Source organism: Schistocerca cancellata, chromosome 6 (assembly GCF_023864275.1).
Source record: "Schistocerca cancellata isolate TAMUIC-IGC-003103 chromosome 6, iqSchCanc2.1, whole genome shotgun sequence".
Taxonomy (NCBI): Eukaryota; Metazoa; Arthropoda; class Insecta; order Orthoptera; family Acrididae; genus Schistocerca; species Schistocerca cancellata.
Window position 1 is genome coordinate 683,526,657 of NC_064631.1, and position 8,073 is coordinate 683,534,729.

The window sequence follows — 8,073 nt, forward strand, 5'->3', positions numbered from 1 at the left end:
CTGTAACAGAATTTTGCTCTGGTAGTTCTGAAGGTTTCCCTCTTTAGGTGCGTAATTCACGCGCTTTCACCATTGTCTCTAATGATTTATCTCCCTTATCAAGGAATGGCGCAGTCACAAAACGAGTTTTCTTCACTGACAAAAGATTTGTTACAACGTTCCACCCTACGAAGCATAATTAAAAGGAATTGAGTCATTTCCAGTTCAAAATATATTGTCACATAGCAAATGTATAGAACAACTTCGACGCAATCCAGACCATTGGATGTGAAATCTGCTATGCTTTGAAGGAGTACATTGCCTTCATCCAAAACGTTCTTTCCAGAGCAATAGATTTACGAAAATAGTAATGTCCATTTGAACTGAAAATGTTTCATAGCCGGCTGTACTGTGGTTAGTTCTCTGGTGACTTCCCCTGGCAAAGCGTGGCTCATGTGATATACCCGCCACCTAACACCAGTGAGCTCTTCTTTCTCCAACTTGACTCGGGCGTTCAAGTTGTCATTGTGTTTATTACTGTGGCTATCATTCTAGTTTTGACTGTGGTTATTTCTATGGCTATTTTTCTATTACGGCTCCTAAAAAAGTCGAAAAGAAAGAAACTGAAAAGGCTGTTTTTCAGAAGGGGTTGGAGATTAAGTACTTTTCAGTACACAATTCCGATGCAAAACCTCAGTGTTTAATATGTACAAAATGCTTGAGTCTCTTCGCTCTTTGAAGCAATACACAGGCGTTACTCTCATGACGATAACTTACAGAAAGAGGTACAAAAGTTTTCTGGACCATTAAATCTTAAAGGAAAGAGTTGAGCTGCATCACATGCTTAAAATTAACAAAAACTCAGAAATTCTTCAACGATGGCCTAGTCGTGAACCTATCTGCAATAAAACTGGAAAACCGATTGTTTCCGATGATGCTCCTATACATTTTAAAACAGCTGCTTTGCCATATAACATTGTGAGTTCGTATGCGACATAACATAAAAAAATAACAATTTAATTTCAACTGCTGGTATTATTTTTTGTGTGTGGACGAGAGAACTGATCGAACAGATCTTAGTAAACTGCTATTTTTTTCATACTAAAGGTGTTAAAAAATGCCCTGCAATTTGTGCCGATGGTACACAAACATGCTGTGGTTGGTAGTGAGAACGGTTCCGTCGGCCAGTTAAGAAAAGATTGAATAGTTTTTTTTTTTTTGCGTTATTCATCAGGAAGCACCATGTGGGAACAATCAGGCTGTTGTCTGGAATGAAAGATCTAACGAAAATTGCGAATATAATACACTGAGGAAATGGCTATCTCATCGAAAATTTAAACAACATTTTGAAGTAGTTGATGCAGAATATGAAGACTACTTTTACATTATGAAATGCGGAGGTTGTGTGGAGGAAAATGCTAACTCGTTTTTTTTTTTTTTTTTTTTTTTCCACATAGAATATAACGTTTCAAATTTTTTACTATAGAAGTGAAATCGGATAATAAGGAAATTGGAGATGAGCTGAATGATTCACTTTTCCATTATTGGCGAAGTCTGATGAGTTTCACAGCCTTTTCAAAGTCTATAAGTGTATAGAGTCGGATATAATTTTGTTTGATAATCCAACGAAAATTATTCTTGGAAGCGTTAAAAATATTTTCAAGAAGAAGTTTGCAGGTTACAGAAACATACACCGAAATTTTTTAATTGTGCCACAATGTCGATATCCAAAAATTCCAGACTTCGCTCTTAGCATATTTCTTCTAGTCAACATAAGTTCCCGAAAGTACATTTACTTCAGTGAAGTATTGGTACATTAAATCTACTCAACGTAATGCTGTGTGGAATGAGTCGCTGGGAATCAAATCGTTTCTCTGTAGGGCAGATTGCAATCGAATTGCAGAAATTGTCAAGACAAGGAGAACATTTCGAAAAGAAAGGGAAGCCTCATTGAAGTCGAAGAGACACTGCCCCACTTGCCTGCTTATAAGCAAACCAAACGTGACGAAAACACATGAGTAAAGTTTGAGGGGCGAAGAGCTCACAGATGAACAGGTGGGGGGGAGGGGGGGGGGCAATATCACATCAGCCACACTTTGCCAGGCCTGCAGTAAGTGATCTTATTGAGTTGCTGAATGTTAGAGTGGTATGCCTATTGCACTGTTTAAAAACATTTGACCACTTTAGTATGCATTTATTTAAGTAGATGACGACTGAGCCCATTACTCTGGTACGACATTAACTTAGCACCTACATCAACCAACGATTCCAGTTCTGTGGTGTCGAACGATCCACAATCCAGAGTAGAATGTATGCAGATCCAGCAATCGGAAATTGCTGAATCCTATGGGCAAATAGTGCAAGAGGTGAAGTCATTCAAAAAAGTACCATGCCTTTCATCTTTCGAAACTTATGCGTAAGTTGGCATGATAGTGCGCAAGTAGGGTGTTTCCAGATGTAAGTGGACCTATGCAAGTGGTGGTGGGGGAATGATCCTGTAATACCTGTGGAAACCCTAAATAGTCATGGTTTTCAATAATTATTGAAAAATGTTCCATTCAAGATTGACTGTTATAAATTTATGCATGTGGAAACCTTACTTAGTCCGGATTTTCAATAGTTATCGAAAAATGTACCATTCAAGATTGACTGCGATCTTTGACAAAAGTAAAATTGTCTTTGGATGCCAACATGGTAGCAGTGTAGCCACAAAATTCAACCGAAACAGCTACTTTCAACCCGATTAACTATGCCCTATATGCAGTAGACAATCACACAAAAAATCGGGTTATTCTTAGACCAAAGAAAAGAATTTAATAGACTGATCATTCTTTGTTCCTGGGTAAGCTTGAACGATATGGATTAAATCATATTTGGAAAGTCGCTCTTAGGCAACAGAAACAAATTACATCGAAGGAAATTAAATGCAGGCATACCTTTCAGAGCCACGCGTAATCAGTCAAGGTGCTCCACAAGTCTTAGTTTTATGTCCATTTCTGTTTTTGGGGTACATGTTGGGGATTCAGAGTCAATACTGTTTGTAAATGACACCAGTCAATTGATCAGTGGACATGACAAAGTAGAAATTATTGCATTTGCAAAATATATTACTAAAGAAGCGTCTAAGTGGTTTAACGGAAGCAGGATGATAGTACAGAAAACCCCCAGAAATCAGAATTCATGAATTTTCGTACAGATCAGAATAAAAATGCAGCACAGCAAGTAATGTGTGTTCATTAGCAAAATGTCAGTGCTCTTACTGAAAGTAAATTGGTTGGGATGCATATTCAAGAACATCTTAATTGGAGTTCTCACACCACATCCCTAAACGAAAAACTAACAAACATGGTCTGTGTAGTAAAAGTCATTGCAACAGCATAGGCCTGAAACAGTTAGGGCTGCATGCTTTGCTCATGTACATTCATTACTGCAGTACAAAATCGTGTTCTGGGAACAAATAAACAGACAAACATAGTTTTCAGGAAACAAAAGACAATAATAACAGTAATGAAACAACCAAGCAGAAACCATGCAAAACTTTCTTCAAAGATCTAAAAATCTTAATCCTTCATTGCATTTATATATTTTAAGTAGTTTTGCATGTTAAAAAAATATACTCAAAACAATATTGTCTGTGATTACACTACAAGTCCAACTGTGACATACGCCTTAGTCATTACAATGACATATTGCATCAAAAAGGTGCATATTTGCAAAAACGAAATCATACAATAGATTACTTAGATGTATAAAATATTTTTCTGAACTACATATGCTTACAAAATCTGTGATGTCCTATCTACTGCAAAACTGCTTTTATTCAATCTCTTAGTATCTTAGTACACATGAAAATATGTAATTCACTGTATAGAATTAGTTTTTATTTATTGATCCATTTCATCTACAGCTGCACAATGTGCTGATTTTTTTGTTAATTTTAACATTTTTATATATAATTATACTTTTGTTCATAAAATAGCACATTACTCTATCAATTAATGATGAATACTTAATTAAATGGTGCTATGCTATATATATAGGGAGATAATATGCAAATTTCTATATGAGACTACATTGAGTTAACATAGAAATAATTATTTTTGTAGATATTCATTTACTGTGTAAAAGCTGTGAGCAACCAAGTATGACCTCAATTTAGATTTGAAGTGACCAATGTTCTGTATGTGTTTAATAGTATCTGGTAATGCAAGGTACAGTTTCATAGAAGGATGTATATGACTGTTTTGAAATAACTTTGTGTTAGTACTTTGAACTTGTATATCCAGTTTTTGTCTTGTATCATAGCCTTGTATTGTGTGATTTTGAGTGATGAGTGGTCTTTTTGTGTTTAAGTTTTGTTTTAAATACATTATATTTTCAAGTGTCCACACACACACACACACACACACACACACACACACACACACACACACACACACAAGGAAAAGGTGTGATCATTCTTTATTTAAGAAATGGTCAACATGATTTGTGAGTATCTGTCCTTCCAGAATTTCCTTAGAACATAATCCCATACCAGAGGTGAGATTGTACAACTTCATAATATACACGCTGAAGAGTCTTGTAGCTGGTACAATTTTTTAATGTCCGCAATACAAAACAAGTACTTAACTCTTTGTTCATTTGCTCAACATGTACTTTCCATTTCAAGTTGTGTTGTAAATGAAGTCCAAGAAATTTGGTACACGCTGCTTTGGTAATTGTCTTTCCATATGGCTCTAGATCGAGTGATATCAGATTTTTTGTTTATGCTGTTTGTATATCCACAGCTACAATTAGTAACATGATAACCTGTCAGTGGCTTCTCTTATGTTTTTACAGGCATTTCTTCTGAGTTTCCTGTAATTAGAATGCTTGTATCATCAGCAAATTGAAATATTTTACTGCTCTCATTGCTTCTGTTTAGGTCATTTACATAGAGTAAGAACAGAACAGGACCCATTACTGATCCTTGTGGCACACCATATTTAACAGTCAGTAGCTTGGAATTATATTTCCTAATGACATTATCCGTTTCCTGATCTATTTCCACATATTGTTCCCTGTTCTTAAGATAAGAGCTGAGCCAGGTCCTAGCTATTCCTCCAATGCCAAGATTTTCTAGCTTGTATAGCAATTTATCATGACTTATGGTGTCAAATCCCTTCAACAAATTAAAAATATGCCACGGTAACTTTTGTGTTGTCTAGTGCTAACAGCATTTTAAATAGAAAGGAGTGAACGGCTGATTTGGTTGAAAGGTTTGTTCTAAATCCATGTTGAGATTCTGAGAGAATCCCATTATCCTCTAAGATGTCTTTTAGTCTCTTATTGAAGAGCCTTTCTAATATTTTTGAGAAAACAGACAAAAGTGCCAATGGTTTGTAGTTGAAAATATCATCTTTGTTTCCTTTTTGTACAATGGCTTTATTTTGCTATTTTCAAACTCGAAGGAAAAGTTCCTGTCGTGAAAGACAGGTTACAATGGCGAATTAAGGGCTCAGTAATCAGGTCCCCTCATTTTTTTGTAATAAAATCAGGTATATCATGTATTCTTGCAAAGCGTTTTTTTAGACTTTTTATTGTAACCTGTACTACTTCTACATTCAATGGGTACAGGAACATGATTTCCTTGAGACTTTTTTCTTTGTTTTTGTTATCTGTTCTCTAGCAGAGGTCTGTTGTAGTAGTTTCTCTGTTATATTTATAAAATAGTTATTAAACATTTTACTTTCCTTTCTTCTTTCCTTTCTCCTTTCCTTTATCCTTTCTCCTTTCCATTTTCCTTTTTCCTCTTTCCTTTTTCCTTTCCCCTTTCTCCTTTGCCCTTTCCCCTTTCCTTTCCTTTCCTTTCCTTGATGTTGACGCTGTGTTATGTTTATACTTTGTACTCATTCGTAGCACACGAAGATATGGTATTATATTTTGGTGGAATACCAGTTTGCCCAAACACTCGATTGTGCTTCAAAAGAGGGCAATAAGGATAATCTGAGGTATGACACACAGAGAACCATGTAAAAAAGTTTTCAAGGAACTACAAATCATGACTCTACCATGTATTTATTTTTATGAACGTATATGTTTTATGAAGGCATATGAGTAACATTCTTTGGTGACAGTCAATTTCATAACTACAAAACAAGAAGTAGAAATTACTTTCATAGAGGAAGTCGTACAAAAGCTATGTATCAAAAAAGTGTCCTTTATCAGCAAAAATCTTATTTAATGCACTACCAAAGGAAATTGAAAGTATATTTCAAAATTCCACATATTCAAAAAAGAACTTAAAAAATGTGAATTAGCAAGAGTTTTTATAGTGTCAAGGAATACTTAAATCACCAGCATTCAGTATACAGTAGCTTATTTCCTTCTTTGTAATGACTCAAAATGCTCATTGAAAACAAGGTTGTATTCAACTATTATTCTAATTTAGGATATTATGAATGTTGTTACGCATATGGTTTCATGTTATATGTAATAATATTTTATTTATGGACATATAATTGTAAATCTTTTAATGTCCTATTTTCTATGTAAGGCAATGTATGACAAATCCTATATCATTTTTATAATGATGAGATACAAGGATGCTAAGTAAATAAATAAATAAATAAAATTTTCTATGTATTTGTCATTGTCTCATTTTATTTGCCTCCTTTATTATTTTATTTAAGATAGATTTATATTTTTTGAATCAAACTCCAGAGCTGTGTTACAACTTCTTGCATCATTATTGCATAGGTACCATTTTTTAGCACAAGACTTCCATATTACAAAAAAAAGCCATCAGGATCATATCCTCTAGCAAAAGACTGGACCACTGTAAGCCTATTTTCACCAGGCTAGGCATAATGACTGTTTTTAGCCAGTATGTGTTTTTCTGCCTCATTTATATAAAAGAAAATCAAAGGAATTTTAGCATAAGAATAGAAATACATAATCATGACACTCGCTTTAAGAGGAACATCGAAGTGCCATGGTGTCGCCTATCAAGTACACAAGTCAGCTTTCCAACAGTTGCCCTAAAAATGTACAATCAACTGCCTCCAGAAGTGAAATCCCTGCCACCTGAATTATTTAGGAAAAAAATTGTTCAGGACTTGAAACAACATCCACTATATTCCTCGGAAGAGTTTTTCATCAGTGGTTCTAGTGAATGGACAAAATAATAAATATTGTTATATAATTTTGCCTAAATTTAATCTTCTTTTTATGTTCTCAGTTAACTGCATATTTAATTTTGTGTTTTACTTAAAGTACATATTTTGCCAAAATGAAACTTCATATGTGTGATCTACATGGTCTTGTAAACATTTTGCTTTATGGTATTTTCATTTGCTGCTATGAAGTTTTACTTTCCTGTTTAGTTATATTTCATTTTCTCTATGTTCTATGTGTTTTTGTGCACTGCATAAATATTTTCTTTTAGCTGTAATATAAATTTTGTATATGGTGTTGTATAAATGTTAGTTGATAAACATTGTATTTGTGACACAGTCTGTCCAGCCATGGCTGGTAAACGACAAAAATATAGTAATAAAGTAATAGTATACCACTAGTAATCTGCTTGTTGCATTTAGTGGTTTTCATCATTTTGGCTTTCAATGGAAAAGCAAGATCAAAATAATATTTAAATATATTAATGAATATCTGAAACTTATCAGAAATGTTTTCTGTACTATACACTAGCTCCCATGATTTTTGTTGGAGATAATTCTGGAATGTTTGTACTGCACCATTACTGAATGTTCTGCCCATGTGTGCAGTCTTCCTCATAGAATTATAAACTCAGTTAGTGTTTACACAAAAGTGTATAGCCTGAATATGAAAATAACCTCACAAAGAGAGAACATAACATGCCAAAAATGATTTTCCAATAACTTAAATGACACTTTAAAACTGTAATATTTGCTGACAGAACAAATTCATTAATTGAGGGTCCTAGCAGAAATGGCTCCAATAATAGCTGAACAGGCCTATAAGAGCTTCATAGCTAACAACTTAATCTCACAAAGATTCATGTTATACAGTTTTAAACTAGTAATAATTACATGTTAGCAACAGAAGTAGACATGAATGGTCATAAACTGGATGAAG